This window comes from Ambystoma mexicanum, chromosome 1p (assembly GCF_040938575.1).
Source record: "Ambystoma mexicanum isolate Mex_15411 chromosome 1p, UKY_AmexF1_1, whole genome shotgun sequence".
Classification (NCBI taxonomy): domain Eukaryota; kingdom Metazoa; phylum Chordata; class Amphibia; order Caudata; family Ambystomatidae; genus Ambystoma; species Ambystoma mexicanum.
The window spans coordinates 1,324,366,867-1,324,383,962 of record NC_090921.1 but is presented as its reverse complement, the minus strand read 5'-3'; positions in this window follow the sequence as shown (position 1 = coordinate 1,324,383,962).

Sequence of the window (17,096 nt, the reverse complement as noted above, 5' to 3'; positions counted from 1 at the left end):
CAGCAAATGGCAGGGCACGTGGGCAGTAGGCAATCAGGCAGCAGCAGATGGCAGGTGGGAGCGTGCTTGGGGCTCTGGGGGGCAGTAATTCGGCATTCTGGGCAGGAGCGTGGTCTTCCGTGTGCTTACGCGTGGCCAGCTTGATATGGAGTGATTTGGCACGTGAAAATACAGCACGTCTGCGTGTAATTCGAGGAAAGGGCTTTAGCGCGTAAGCGCGTCAGCACACGTACGCGAATTCATTGGCCCAAAGGCCCCCAGCGTGTAGGCGCGCCTATGACGTTACGCGCACGTGCGTTTTCAATGGTGCGTAGAAAAAATAAGCATGTCAGAGTGTCATAGCGTGTAATTGGTGGAAAGGGCCTCAGCACGTATGCGCGTCTGTAACGTGCGTGTGCGGGCGTTTCCCTGTACACGGGTGCATGTTACACGTCCAATGACTGAACGTCAGAGTGTCAGCTCGTGTAATTGGAGGATAGGGCCTTAGCGCGTACACGCGGAAGTGACGCTGGACGTGTGGGCATGTTTAAAAGGCACGTGTAGAACGCCATTTCCTTGGACGTGCTTTTCGTGGAGAGCGAGTGGGTGAAATCTGTACTTCTTGTCGGTTCACACTCGATTTACTTCACGGCTTTCCAAGTTCGTACTCCCTGTTACCTCTGACAGCTTTTTCTCTTTTTGTCTTTTTCCCGGGCCTGTTTCCTCAAACAGCGTTCACTTCTTCTGTTGTCCTGTCTCCTCAGACAGCGTACAATTCTTCTTTTGGCGGGGGTGTTGCCAACGTACACACGCGCGTATTTTTCATGCGATTTTTCCAGGCAGACGGTGAGTCGCGCACGTATTGAACATCTGTGCTTGCCCCGTGTGTTGCGTACCCCTTCAGAGGTAATTCTAGGCTGCGTGTGACACGCATACGTTCATTTTTGTGTTTCTTGGTGCCACAGCGTAGTGCAGGTTTATTTTTCCACGCACGTGGTCTAGGTGGGATTGCGTGCACATTATCTCCCTTTTTTGGGGTGCCTGTGCGTTGCGTGACCCGTCATCTTCCCCCAGGGGTCACATACAGCCTTGCTAGAGCAAAAGGGTACGAATTCCATCTAGTACCCTACCCCTTTGACCCCCAATTGCCCAGGACAATAGTTAACTGCAACTCCCATACGCACAACAACATCAGTGCCATGGTTGGGAGGTGAGCACGCGGTAAGGGTGGCAAAGGTGGCCGAGCCTCAAGAGGTGGCCGTGGTGGATACGGTAGGGGACGTGGCCAGGACTTGCAGGGTGCCCCTAGCCCCCCATGTGTGGGTGACCAGTCAGGGACATCCATGTCCCCCCCCTGGTTGAGGGTAACGTGGCTGACACCATCCCTGCTCAGCCCTTGTTGGACCAGCCCATTGTGGCACCAGACCTGGCACAGGGTGACTCCATGGCTGACTTCCAGGTCAGCAGGTCTAGGCCACGTCTGGCGGTGCACGTTGGTGTCACCAGGCCACGTGGATCAGGGGCAGCTATGTCATCTGCTGCCCTGAGTAGGCAGGGTGGGGAGGCTGCAGGGGCAGCTGTGGCTCCATCCACCCCAGCTCTGAGTCTCCCAGCCAGGACAGTGTCGGTCCCAGTCCATCCTGCTGACGTTCCCCCTGACTACATCACACTTCAGCTAATGCCTGCACCAAGTCCCATGGTGAGTGTTCATTCCCACACTCCTAGTCCACAGTCCACCGGGGCTCCTGCCCCTAGTGTCCAGAGCGTCGTAGGACACTCAGGATCCCCACCACCTTCGAAGCGGAAGAGGAAGAGTGCTCGTCCAGTACAGGCTGATGCCCCAGACACGGCTACACAGTCCGGCCCACCAAGGAAGCCCAGCTTCAATCAGGCTGAACTTGATGCACTTGTGGAGTATGTGTCCGCACATGACAGCGAAATGGTGATTACTGCAGGATGCAAGACCACACCTGCACAATGTCTGGCACACTAACAGACCATCGCGGACATCATAAGTGCCCTTGGATTCGTGAGGCGCACAGCTAATGATTGCTACAAGCGCTGGAATGACCTGAAGCGCAGGGCAAAGAAAAAGCTGGCCTCAAGTCATGCCGCTACTCAAGTGACTGGAGGTGGGTCTCCAGCAGAGGACATTGAACTCACTCCACATGAGTATGTTGCTGGGACCTACGTCATGGAGGGACAGATCCAAGGCGTGGGAGACCTGCCAGATTACGAGGCATTGTCCGGTGAGTGCACATGCATGTGTGTGTCATCCATGTGCATGGTGTGTGTGTGAGGGCTTCTGATTGAGTGCCAGGTGAGGGTGTGTGTGCCTGAGTGGTTTGGGTCACCCATGTGCTTCATCCAATACATTCTGCGCACCAGGATTTGGGTATTGCAGTATCCCATCTGGTAACAGTAGACATTTAGCCCAACCTCACGCTAGTTGCCCTTGAAGTGTCATATTGCCACAACATAGTTGCGTATTATTCTGTGTTCATTCAGGCTGATTGTTTGCATTCCACCACTTTCATTAGGCATTTCTCAGTCCTATTGTCACATGTGTGACATGGCTATGGTACATGCCATCTGTGTGATGGCATGTGTCATGTATGTGTATTGGACATGCCAATCAAAGGCAAATGTGTGATGGCACTGCTAGCCAGCATGCATCAAATGTGTTGGTCTTCCATCTTGGTGTCATCAATGTGTGCCATTTGCCTCCCCTTCATACGCAGTGACGGTGCATGCATGGGAGGGTTATAGTCATGTGGGACGTGTGTCAATGAAGTACTGTTTCTGTTGCTTCTCAGCCCTAATTCTGTGCTATGGTGCTAATGCCTGTTCCCATTTCTTTTCTTTCATGTCTTTGCAGGGGATGTCACACTTGATACTGCTGGGGTTGTGGAGATGGTGCAGACCCAGGAGTGGTCTCAGGCCCGACCGGGCACCAGTGAGGGATGTGGTGTGGTGGTGGGTGAGAACCCACACTTGCTGCAGACCATTATCTCAAGGGGTGTCTATGGGTGCACCTCCCCCGAGCTCTATTCAGGTGTCGATTCGGACCAGGGGGTAGAACCCTCAATGGGGATGTCAGTGTTGGTAGGTCTGCCTTTGGTGGTTACGGATGCAGGGTCACACTCTGCAACATCTGATCCTTTTCCTGGGCCAGCAGATCAGAGGGGGAATGCAGTCCTGCAGCCTCAGGAAGTGCCGGCACAGCAAGGCGCAGTTCGCCTTGCCCCAGGCAGGTGTGGTGCCCGCCGACGCAGTGGCCGTACGCTACCTGGCAATACCGCATGGGAGCAATCCATATACGGTATGGCAAACCAACAGGTAGCATCATCTGAGATGATGGCTCAGGCCATGGATAGGGTGGCCACTTCCATTGTCCCCCAAGAAAGGCTGATGGAACAACTACAGCAGGCAACAGACTCCATTTGCCAGTCACACAGGGAGGACATGTTGACGTCCAACAGGGACAGACGGGCGGCACTGGAGACTCTGCGGGAAGCCATTTCTATTGAGTCCCAGGGCCACAGGGAAGCCCTGAGGGTGGAACTCTGTCAGCTCAGGGTGACTCTTGTTGAGATTGAGGCTTCAACTGACACGAGGACAGAACAGCAGCTGGAGCGGCTCACACGTACGCTCTCAGCTCAGATGTAGGCAACTAGGGAGGAGGTCCGGGCATCCCGTGAGTTGTTGCATGGGGACCTCCGCACGATTATCCTCCAGAGCCAGACCTTCCACACCCGCATGCTTGCTGCCATGGAGGACCAGACTAGGGCTTTGCGTGGGCTGCCTCCCATAGTGCCACCACCTCCTGATGCATCTGCAGAGGGTGAGGAGAGCGACAGCAGCAAATCTCTCACAATAGGGTAGCCGTGCAGGCCATGAGCCCATGGAGGTGTTTTTTTTTTCCCCAAGATCCACACAGGTGGGTTTTGGTGTGCACCCTGTCCTCGGACCTCCTGGGTGGCCTCCCCCACTCCCCCTGGCCCATTCATGGCCATTTTTGATTTTTGATTTTTGATTTTTTTTTACAGAGTGTTGCCTTGTGTGGCTCCCGTGGGCATACGCTGTATTGTGGCTGGGCACATGCAGGCTTGTCCTGAATTTGGGTTAGATGCTTGGGTTTGTGTGACACACACCCCTCCTGCTTCCCGTTTCCATGGGCTTGCAAAGGGTGTGCCCAAGTGACATTTACTTACACAGTGACATTGGACTCCCATTTGATGTGTGGGCAGTCTGTAGTCAATACTGTGTATACATTCCTAGTGCATATTGTTGTTGTATTGTACACTGCATGGTATATTGATATGTGCCTCTGCATCCATCTCATCCTCCTAATTTGCAGGTCCATTCCTCATGTCTTCACAAGGCGGTCTACTTTGGAAATGGAGTCCATGTTGTAAGCAGTGCACCTACACTTTTGCGTGGCGCTAACACTGTACAGTTGGAAGTGTTCGAAGTGCTGGCATTATCAGGTAGTGACATTACCAATTTTTTAAATCTGTACTGTCATGTTTATGGTAGGTTGGAGGTTGTGTAGGTGATTAGTATTATTGCTAAATATTTGCTACTGTGTGTTGTTGGTCCTGCATTACTGTGAGCATTTCATGTGTGGCCAGTTTCCATTAGGGACACTGTACTTTGTGACACGTGTGTCATGTTGTGTGGATTAATTTGTTTGCTCTCACATAGCATGACGTGCCATGGTGTGTTGTGTGGCGGTGCCGGGGAGGGGTTGGGTGACATGGCACTGTTCTCATGTTGTATTTTGCAAGTGGGTATTCATTTTTGCTGCATAGAAGTGTGTCTTTTGATGACACTGCATTGGTGGTGTTTGTGTAGGCAGGGATGCACACATTGTGACACTTCCAGGTGAACAATCTCAGGCTGCTATGTTTCTGACAGTTGACTGTCCCTTAATTCATCAGAATTGTCAGATTGAGTCATCATTGATTGTCAGATGGTATGTGCCAGGGCTGTGTGCACTCCACAGGGGTGTGATTTCTATGTGAAGTAATTAGCCACCAGCTGCGTATGGGCTGCCTCACCCCGTGCCCTTTCCCCTCCCATGAGCAGCGGGCGTGCATGTGGTTGGGGATGTGGGGGCACCACCATGTCCACAGCCAGGCCCCGGCCTGTTGCAACATTGTGCAGGACACATGCTGCCACTATGATCCTGCACACTACTGGGGGAGCGTATAACAGCTGCCTGCCAGAACGGTCAAGGGAGCGAAAGCGTGACTTGAGCACTCCGAATCTGCGCTCCACTATGCCCCGGGTTGCAATACGGGCTGTGTTTTATCTAACCTCGGGAGGCGTGATGGGGTTCCGAATTGGCATCATCATGTGGGTGCTCAGAGGGTAGGCACTGTCCCCTGGGGAGGTGGTGATGGGGATTATTAGTGGGGTAGTGACATTACTCTGTATCTGTCATGCATGCGTGTGCTGTGGCATTTATACTCACCAAGCAGCCATGCATCGCCATGCCGCCCAGCTTCCATGTCCCGGTTTAGGGTTGACATCCTGTAAATGAAGCTGTCGTAGGTGGACCCTGGATAGTTGGCATATACTGAGGTGATGATTCCCTTGGCATCACATACTACCTGGACGTTGATGGAATGCCAGTGCTTGCGGTTTCTATAGATGTGCTCAGATGCCCTGGAGGGACGTAGAGCCACATGGGTGCAATCAATGGCACCTAGCACTTTGGGGAATTGTGCCACCCTGTAGAAATCCTGGCTGACAGCCTGCCTTTCTGCAGGTGTTCTGGGCAGGTATATGTGCCTGCAGACTGATGGGCGTGCAGTGATGATGGCCAACACCTGGTGTAGGCACCGTGACTGCGTGGCCTGTGACACCCCCCCCCCCACTATGGCACTTGTCCGCTGAAATGTTCCGGTAGCCAAGAAGTGCAGTACATTGAGGACCTTCTCCAGGGGGCTGAGTGCTTGGGACCACAGGGTGGGTGATGTGAGGTCATCTTCCCACTCACTGACCAGGTCGAGTATTATGTGAGGTTGAAACCTGTACCTCCCATACACCTGGTCATCAGGCATACTAAAAAGGCTGCTTCTGGGTGTGAAGATTCTGGCCCTGACTATCCTCCTCCTCCTCCTGCAGTATCCCACGGCCACTGCTGCTAGGAACGGTATAGTCATCCTGGAGTCTGACCTTGTTTGTTGTTTGCGCACACTTTTATGCTGCGCGGGACGTGCGCCTGCTTCATGCTGGCGTACGTGTTTCCAGATTGGACCTTTTTTTTTGGCACGTTGTAGGCGACTGTGTAAATCTTCCCACCCACCCCAGGAATACACGTAACATGCTCTCTCAGGCCCAGTCGCGAGTGAATATTCCCGCCCACCCCAGGAATACACGTACCCCACTCTCCCAGGCCCAGTCACGTGTGGAAGTTCACGCGAACCCCGTAAGACACATACCCTGCTGATTTTGCGTGTGGAAGTTCACGCAAACCCCGTAATACACGTACCCTGCTGATATCGCGTGTGGAGTTCACGCGGACCCGTAATACACGTACCCTGCTGATATCGCGTGTGGAAGTTCACGCGGACCCGTAATACACGTACCCTGCTGATATCGCGTGTGGAAGTTCACGCGGACCCGTAATACACGTACCCTGCTGATATCGCGTGTAAGACTACCCGGGCACCCCTGAAATACACGTACCCAGGCAAATCGCACTGCTGGGGGGTGGGGGTGCAGGGAGACATGAGTGGGGGCATGGTGGAGGGTTCCCCACAGTGCTGGGGGGTGGGGGTTCAGGGGGACATGAGTGGGGGCCTGGTGGAGGGTGCCCCTGACTGCTGGGGGGTGGGGGGGTGGGAGACATGAGTGGGGGCCTGCTGGCAGGTGCCCCACAGTGCTGGGGGGTGGGGGTGCTGGGAGACATGAGTGGGGGCCTGGTGGAGGGTGCCCCTGGATGCTGGGGGGTGGGGGTGCAGGGAGACATGAGTGGGGGCCTGGTGGAGGGTGCCCCTGGATGCTGGGGGGTGGGGGTGCTGGGAGACATGAGTGGGGGCCTGGTGGAGGGTGCCCCTGGATCCTGGGGGGTGGGGGTGCAGGGAGACATGAGTGGGGGCCTGGTGGAGGGTGCCCCTGGATGCTGGGGGGTGGGGGTGCAGGGAGACATGAGTGGGGGCCTGGTGGAGGGTGCCCCTGGATGCTGGGGGTGGGGGTGCTGGGAGACATGAGTGGGGGCCTGGTGGAGGGTGCCCCTGGATGCTGGGGGGTGGGGGTGCAGGGAGACATGAGTGAGGGCCTGGTGGAGGGTGCCCCTGACTGCTGGGGGGTGGGGGGTGGGAGACATGAGTGGGGGGCTGGTGGAGGGTGCCCCTGACTGCTGGGGGGTGGGGGTGCAGGGGGACATGAGTTGGACATGAGTGGGGGCCTGGTGGAGGGTGCCCCTGGATGCTGGGGGGTGGGGTGCAGGGAGACATGAGTGGGTGCCTGGTGGAGGGTGCCCCACAGTGCTGGGGGGGTGAGGGTGCAGGGGGACATGAGTTGGACATGAGTGGGGGGCAGGTGGAGGGTGCCCCTGACTGCTCGGGGGGTAGGGGGTGGGAGACATGAGTGGGGGCCTGGTGGAGGGTACCCCTGGATGCTGGGGGTGGGGGTGCAGGGAGACATGAGTGGGGGCCTGGTGGAGGGTGCCCCTGGATGCTGGGGGGTGGGGGTGCAGGGAGACATGAGTGGGGGCCTGGTGGAGGGTGCCCCTGGATGCTGGGGGGTGGGGGTGCTGGGAGACATGAGTGGGGGCCTGGTGGAGGGTGCCCCTGGATGCTGGGGGGTGGGGTGCAGGGAGACATGAGTGAGGGCCTGGTGGAGGGTGCCCCTAACTGCTGGGGGTGGGGGGAGTGAGAGACATGAGTGGGGGCCTGGTGGAGGGTGCCCCTGGATGCTGGGGGTGGGGGTGCTGGGAGACATGCGTTGGTGGGCAGTAGTGCAAGGTGACATGTGGGTTGGCTGGGGGGCATGGCCATGGTGGATGGGTAGTCCCCTGTGGTGTGGGCCGCCTGCAGTGGCCATGGAGGGTGTAGAGGGAACAGCTGGGAGGACCCACGCGGCCAATTCACGTGTAGTACTCCCCGGCACCCCCGAAATACACGTAGGCTGCTGGATTCGCGTGTGGAATTTCCCGCGCACCCGGAGTACACGTACCCTGCTGAAATCGCGTGTGGAACTTCACGCGCACACCGAAATACACGTACCCTGCAAATTCGCGTGTGAAACTTCCCGCGCACCTTGGAATACATGTACCCTGCTGAAATCACGTGTGAAACTTCACGCGCACCCCGAAATACACGTACCACGGACAATCGCGTGTGGAACTTCCCGCGCACCCCGAAATACACGTACCCAGGCCAATCGCGTGTGGAAGTTCCCGCGCACCCCGAAATACACGCACACGCTATTTTTCACACAGCGGGTGTCCGTGTTTGTCGGTACCCCTTTGCACCTCATTTGTCCTAGAGGGCCACAGTATGGATCATTCATCATAGCTGTATATAGGTGCTTTTTGTTATCACACATTTTGGCGCACATTTATTTCAGGCGCAGGGACGCTACCGCCTGCTTTCTTGTGGCGGACTTGTTTGGCCCTGTGCGCGTCTTTGACCATGCGCTGGTTTGCCCTATTCGATTCCATGAATACGAGTTGTAGGTGAGCATGTGGGCGTTCCGCGCACTTGCCTCCTGTACTTCCCCATTCCGAGTGTTACGCCCCGTGTTCTGCCTACTTTTGTTATGTGCGCCGCGCTATGTGCGATATCGCTGTGGCCGTGGCGCATGCCGTTGGATTACCTGTGCGCCGGCGTGCGCCGCGCACTTTTTTCAGCGCACATCCAATATTTTTCTCGCGCACGGACTTCCATGAATCGATGTGCGCTGGTTTCCCTGCGGTTTTCGCACTTGCACTGCGATTCGCACGTTTTGGCACCTCTGCGCCAGAATTTTCGGCACACATTAATTCCATGAATCGGCCTGAAAGTCTCTCCAAAGTTATGCAATGAATCCAATAAAGACCTCCGTCATTTAATATTGTTATTTCCTGTGACCAAGCCACTAAGGACAAGGAATGGAGAACCAATAGCAGCTCTTAGTCCGAGAATTTTCTATACGTGCAGAGGAAGAAAAAGACAGCGAAACAGAGCAGAGGTTTTGTTAAAGGCCCAATAAGACAAATCAAGTCCATAAAGAGCTTCCTGACCCCATACCATAAGAATTCCAAATATTCGGTGTGGAAGCATTTAGAACTTTATAAGCAAATGCTGGCATCATTCCAGATCAGAAATGATGTGAATTCAATAGCATTTGCTAAATGGACTTTTTTACCTGAGTACTGCAGTTTTTTTGCAGGACTGGAGGACCGGGATCATTATAAATGGCCCACCTACAAGGCGGCCATTTTACAACATTTCTCTACACATAGAAACCCCCAAGAGTCCTATAAGGCTGCATATAATTTACAATGTGGGAAGGATCAGGCGCCTAGGGAGTTTGTACAGGAGTTAAAGCGTGCCTATGCACAGACTTCCCGGCAGATGAACACCCATAGTAGGGAGTTTGTGACCACTTATTTTCATATGCTCACCAAACACATTATAACTCAATTGGTGCGTGATTTTCATGAGCACAGGACCCTGGATTGAGTAATTGAACAAGCCATCAGGATCAATGAGGTCCAGAAGCCCACTGAGAGTAAAAACATCCCCAAACCATCTAACACCCCTGCTGCTGCGAAGGTGACGGAGGTGAAAACGACCCCTCCTTTGGACCTGGAGACAGAGGGTGCTAAAAATTCTCCTTTTGCCAACAAGCAAAATGGAAGGCAGATGGGACCTACAATCCAGCCCAATCGAATGTTAGTAAGGCCGGGGTCCAGAACAATGACCCCTCTGACACTGCCACCTATGTAGGCCCTAAGTATAAGGGTACCAAACAAATCCTTGGGTATGTATACACTTCCCCGGGCCAGGGGAGGGTGACCCAAGCAGGTAAGTACTGCCCCAGGAAACTGTTAGGAATTCAACCATCTGCCCTGGGAGAGTGCGCTCGCCTGGGCTTTTTGATTTTTGGATGAATGAAAATGAATGATGGGAGACCAACCTCTGAGAAATAAGTGCGGCCATTCCGCACCCTTTTCATCTGCTTCCTGCACCAAACACATAGTAACCTGTATTCTGGGAAGAGACAGCCTACAGGCGCCGTCTTCCCCTGTCATATTCACATGGAATGTGATAATTCTGGGTACATCAAAGCATTCCAAGAAGGGAGAAGACACACCTTCCTCCAGCCATGAGCAGCCTAATTAGAATATCAAAGGCTCCATGGATATGCATCCCTTTGTTCTCAGGCTAGTGGCAGTGCATACTAATGAGAGATAATTGAGGCAAGCCTGCCGAGTGGACTTGGTTGCCGGAGAGACAACAGGAAGGCTGGACTAACCCCCCTTTGGTGTGCAATGTGTCAACGTGTATGAAAGGCAGTGAAAAGCATGTCTGGGTCCACTATTTACCGTAGGCAAACCCCTGCAGAGCTGACCCCTTTTAGAGGGGAGAAGTATGTGGTTTGGGGGAGACAGGAAGTCTGCTCCCAGAACATACTTCAAGGGAAAACCTGCACTTTAATCAAGAGTCACAAAGGGCTCAGTTAACCAGAGAGACACTTTGATCTACAACAGACAGGAAGATGGGTGGGACTTAGGTATATGTTGTCACCACCTTGTCCGTCCTGTTGCAGAGCACTCGTCCTGACCTCATGTATAACAGAAGATTGTTGGTGGGGACCCAGGATTGGTGTCAAAACTAATGGGGGCTGAGTGATGTCGACACTCTCCCCCGAACCACGGAAGCCGAATGAAGTCGACCCTCCACCCGTAGTTGGCCCAGGTATCTGATTATAACTTACAAAATACCACGTGGCAACCAGTGGCGGGAAGAGGGTTAGGGAGAGGTTGTGGACGGGGAAAGGAGTATAGGATCACCGGAAAGAGGTTAAGGAAACACCTAGTGTGGATAGGACTGGGGAAGCAACAGGAAAAAAACCTACTCTATCTAGTACCTTGGTAACATAGCATAGCCTCAGATTCAACTTCCAGTAAACACCCTAAAACCTCTTAATACAGGACTTGATGTAATGGTTCCTGAACACACATTTATATTGTACCCCTTGAAACAGGCACACACATGGCATGGGCCACATGTAAGCAAGCAGGATGAAACATGTAAATGGGAATAGTTCCCAATATTAAAAAAACATCATACATGGCCCATAGGGCAAGCGTTTGCACATTTACATAACATAGAAACAAAACAGTGGTTGACACATATAACAACACAGCCCTGGGACTGTCAGGGTTTGTCTTCCCCCTGCAATTCAGTTCAATGCACTGGAAACACTGTGCTATGATAGCGTTTACTATACACCAAACACATTTATTTAATGAAAACCAAAATTAGGCGCCAGAGCTACTTGTTCTGCGTTGTTGAACTTGCACATAGCCCCTGGACCATAGACTGCGTGAAAATGCCAGCCAACGTTCATATCACACCATTAAATGAACAAAAACAGCAAAATAAATGCAGCACTTATCTGTCATCCGGGAAGCTCGTAAGCCTTCCAGGATGTAATCTGTATTGGCCCGTAACAGCAGCGTGAGTCTGTTTTTCCTCACTGCACAAGTAGCGTGTTGTTTTTTCAAGAAGACTGAGTACCCGGCATGAAAGTTTTCAGCATTCAGCGAGTGGAAGCGGGCAGCGGTCTCCTAATCCTCCGGCATGGCTTCGCCCCAAGATTCAGAATAAGCCACACCTGCCGTGCGCGGTTGGCCTTTGATAAGCTGTACTAATGAGTTTCAGCTGGCCACACGCGCGCACGGCACAAACTACAAAATGCCTCAAGGAATGCTGGGCAATGTAGTTCATGCACAGAAATACTGTCTCCTGATGCCCTTTCTCCTCCATCCCAGATTCCTAACAATTGGTTCATTAAGTAGGCTTAGCCTACAACAATTAGTGTGGCCCATTTGACTTTAAAAGAGGGCTGAACACCTCACTTCGCAGATCATCTGAAGACTTCACAAGGAGTAAGAAGAAGGACTCATTTCGACTTGAGCTGAAGGTACAATCTACCTTACATCTTCCGCAAGTGAAGGAAGGCCAGGAGGTCCAAGAGGGAAGCAAGATCCCTCCCCTAAGCATCTCTCATTCAACAGAAGGAGATACCGTAGTCTGAGGACCCGTCCAGCGGCTCCAGGACTGGTACCCAGCCAGCACCCAGCATGCCCTGCTAGGTTCTGACAGCAAGCTTCCTAGGTGGGAATTGCAGGAGAGTCTCTGGACAAAGGACAAGGCCATTGCCTGCTAACACCCTTCTGAGCTTTGGGCTGTCTCCCTTGAAACGACACGAGCTCTGCGAAGAAGCTAGGAGGAGTGCCACACAAGCATCATCCAGCGTCCATCTTTTTAGGGACAATTTCGAGACAGTCGAGTCCTCGAACTGCATCCGACTGTTGTCACGCCGCAGTGACCAGAGCCATCCGAGACGCCTCGACCAGCATTCCAGATTCTGCCTGCAGACGTCCATCCAGCCTCGCTTGCCGAACTGACTGCCGCCTGGTACCCACAGATGTCTCCTACCACTAACTCTGTCTCACGGGCTGCAAAGCACCCTGGAACTGCCTCGAAGCTGTCAAGCACCAAGAACTTCTTCAGCACCAGGTACATTGTGGTTCTGCCCCCCCTGGTCCTTCTCTGAAGGCCCCTAGAGACACTTACGAGCCTTTGACCCGTTGGTGCTGGAACCAAATAATATTGAACTGTAAGACTGATTACTTTACCAACTACCCTCCTGTCAGTATCCAGAGTGCATCCCTTTCCTTTGTGAAACTATCTGTCCTTTGTGTTCCTTTACTGGGAGGGTTGCATTTTGAAGCGTGCCATAACTGTCTGTTGTAGTAATAATAAAGTAGATATTTGTATACAACCTTGGCTGGACAGTCCCTTTTATCATTGGGTAATAATTGTATTTTTGCTGTGTTGCAACTAACCAACGATCCACGACCTTGCGCAGCTAAGCCGCCATTCCGTCCATGTTACCAAAAATTGGACAAGGAGGTCTTATAATTCACGTGGCAGGGCATGGGAATTCAAAGCCCCTGCACCTGACTCTACTATCTTAGCATCCACCTGTTCAGCTACATCCTGCCTGCACTGTACACCTGTCTATGTGCTGTGCATCAAACTGTACTGCAGGATCCAGAGTCTGCAACCTCTGGCTCTCCAGATGTTTTGGGCTGCACCTCCCATCAGCACAAGCCAGCAAAATCAGTAGTGTGAGTTTGGCATCGCGGAAGCCATTGCCCATGTCATCCGGCCACAGTAACGCTGCCTTCTTGATAGTGCACTTTTCACCCATTCAACTGGCTGGGTACACGTGAACTGACTGTAGTGATGACATCACTCCATGCCTGTACCAGAGCTTTCTACCCTCCAGGACTGGCCCAGGATTTCGAGCTTTTCTCTGGGTTTTCACTTTTCAGGGAGCAGGTGGTTGAGAGAGGGGGGTAGAGGAGACATTTTATGTCTGCTGACTTGGCACCCCGCCCCTCACTGTAGTATAAAATCAGAGAAGTAGCGAAGTTCCAGCATACCAGCAGGAGCCAAAGGAAGTGGGACAGCAGTGATAGTGAAGATGCCAATCGACCACCATGAGATTGCGCTCCTACCCTTCAGAAGCATCAAAGCCACTGGAGTGCAAGTCATGACTGCGACCGGGCTACTCGGGCTGATTGCAATTTACTGCCCTCCGAAATCAAAGCTGGGCCTTGGAGACCTTGATGCTTTGCTGGATTCCGCTGTTCCGAAAATCATCAGAGGAGACCTCAACACCAAACATCAGTGATCGAACTCCAGGGCCGCCAAACAAAGGAGACAGACACTGCTGGCGTACTCCAGGAAGAACAACTGTGTGGTAACATGTCCAAATGAACCCACGCACTATCCAGGTGTAGCAAATCACAACCCAAATGTGCTACTGAAGAACCTGCAACACTCTCTGGAGCTGGAAACACTAGAGGAACTGACCTCAGACCACAACCCATTAGCAATCACTATGGGAGATGAGATGGAACCCAACCACAGGCCGAGCGGTACAACTTCAGAAGAGGTGAATGGGGGCACTACAAGGAAGAGCTGAACAGCAAAGTCACACCTAAACCCCTGAGCACCAAGCAAGACAAGGCTGTGGAAGATTTCACAATAGGAGTCCAGCAGGCAGTCGAGAGCCGCATTCTGAAGCAGAAGACAAACCGATGTTCCCTCTATGACCAACGAGAGGCATCCAGCAGCCAATCGCTGACAAGGACCGGGCCCGACGCCAGTGGCAGAGGTTCTGCATGCCTGATCCCCTGCAGAAGTACAAAATGCTCACAAGGCTCCTGAGGGAGCAAATCAGACAGCACCGTGGAGATAAGTGGGAGGCATCACCAGCCAAACTGAACGAGGTCAGACAACTCAGTGTGGAGAATGACTCGTCGCCTGACTGGGAAGAAGGAGCCAAGTCCACCAATCCGGGGACGTACCCACCTTGCATGCAGCAACAAGGACAAGGCAGAGGTCCTCGCTGAGACACTGGAGGCTTTGCTCACCCCAAACAAGGCACGCAAGCTTTCAGACGGAGTGGAGGAAGAAGTTGACAAGCATCTCCAGTGCTCCAGATAAGATTTTTAAGTGGCTATTTTTTAAAGTTGGGAGTAAAATTATTTTTTAGGGAGTAAAAAAGTAAGTCCCATTCCTAACGAGAGTATTTTCTAAGCAAGTAAAATACGTTTTAACAGTAAAATAGAAACATTTTTGCAATAAATATCTCTTTGCATCTAGTCATTCATGCACATTAAAAGATACATTTTTACTGCTTTGGATCAGGCTGTAATAATAGTGTTTTCTTCCTGAGGCGCTATGTATACTACTATTCCAAACATAGCCACAGAGCTCTGTGGGCGAAAGCAGAGTGCACAGGCACCATATTTGTCTGTTTCCTATGTTTTTGTTGGGAGTACTTATTTCTATTTTTTGTAAGTATTTGCCTATTTTTAGCGAGTAAAAGTGGATGAAACTCCCCTTATCTGTAGGGCTGAGCATCTCACAAAAAAGATCAAACTGGGATGGGAGCTGAAGAGATCAAGGAATGCACATGCTCCGAGGTAGCAGGACTTACAGAGAAGCTGATGAATGGCAAGGCACCAGGGAGCAACGGACTACCCAACCTGGCAATCAAGAACCTCCCGCTGACATCAATGGAACACCTCACAGAGATCTTCAATGGATGCATGAGACTTCAGCACTTCCCGAAATCCTGGAAGGAAGCAAGGGTCATCGTATTCTCAAAGGCCGGCAAACCACTTAGGGATCCTGTGAACCACCACCCCATTTGCCTGCTCTCTGGATTATCGAAGCTCCTGGAGATGGTCCTCCTCCCCTGCCTCAGTAGCTTCACATCCAAAAGAAATCTACTAGCAAAGGAACACTTTGGATTTTGAAAGGAGCATGCAATGACTCATCAGCTGCTGGGAGTGGTGAACGCCATCAGCAACGTATTCAACTTCAACAAGTCCACAGGAATCATCTTCTTTGATGTCACCAAAGCATTTGACCCAGTCTGGCATGAGGGATTGCTGCACAAGATGATCGGCCTGGGATTTCCAAACTACCTGGTGAAGTCGATTGCAAGCTACCTAGGAGACCGCACCTTCAATGTCGCCATGCGGTCTGAGATGTCCTCATCACGTCCCATCCGAGCAGGCGTGCCACAGGGATCAAACCTCGGACCCTTCCTGTTCAACATCTTCACCAAGGACATCCCGAAAGATCTCCACAAGACCGACCTGGCACTGCATGTGGATGATGTTGCAGTCATGACCCAGTCGTTCAGCGAATGGGAAGTGGCAAAGAACCTGCAAGCTTCATTGGATGCCATCTCAACGTGGTACAGAGATTGGTGGATAGAACTAAACACCAGGAAGACAACTGCCACGCTGTTCACCAGAAAGAAGATCAAGGAGCACCCGCACATCAGCCTCAACGGGGAAACAATCAAGTAGAAAAGCTGCTGCCGCTACCCCGGTGTGACCCTGGACAGCAAACTCAACTGGCAAAGCCATATGGAGAAGACTCAGCAGAAGGCATCAGCAAAGATGGTGGCACTGTACCCAATCCTGAAGACCAGGTCCATGCCCCTCTGGACAAAGATCAATGTCTACAAGGCGATAATCAGGCCTACCCTGACGTATGCCTCTCCAGCATGGCCGACCTGCCAGAAGCGACACCGGAAGAGTAGTCAGATAGTCCAGAATGAGGCTATGCGGATAGCATCTGGAGCTCCACTCTTCACAAGGATAGCTGACCTTCACAGAGAACTGAACATCGAGATGCTGGACGAACGTCTAGGGAAGCTGAGCAGGAACTTCTGCCAAGGACTGGATCAGAACCTGAACCCTCTGATCAGAAGACTCACTGCCACCACTGCAATCCCTTGCGACCACTACCCGCGGCCCATCACGGCGAAGACCCTGTGAAACCAGCCGTACTGTGACAAGTCCACACAGACCATGAAGAAACCCAACCCACGACTACATACTCAACCCGAGAGAGGATGGAGTAATGAGGCTCAAGCCTCGGTATCCAATAATCACTGCTGATGGATAACATTTGTCAGCAAGTAGAAGAAAGAGTTCCAGCATAGCATGGCAACAGCAACATGGCCGGGAAAGAAGGCTACAATGCCCTCTTTTTGCTGAAGCGATTTCCCTGGTTTATCAAATTGGTTTATTATGATTTGTAAACTTTTCAAGTAATCTCTTGAAAACATTCAGTCAGTCAAACAAAGTTCATTAATTTGTTTTCACCATTAAAATGACATAACAAATCAATTGAAAACAGAGCATTCTGTTTGGATTGCAGGTTGTCATTGCAGCCTGCATTCCACGCATTTCTACCAATTGGATGTGATAAAATATGCGGCCAAATCACTAAATTGTGGACTGGTCTCATATCCCAGCTTCACCACTTAACTAAAGTGTGTGAGCCTGG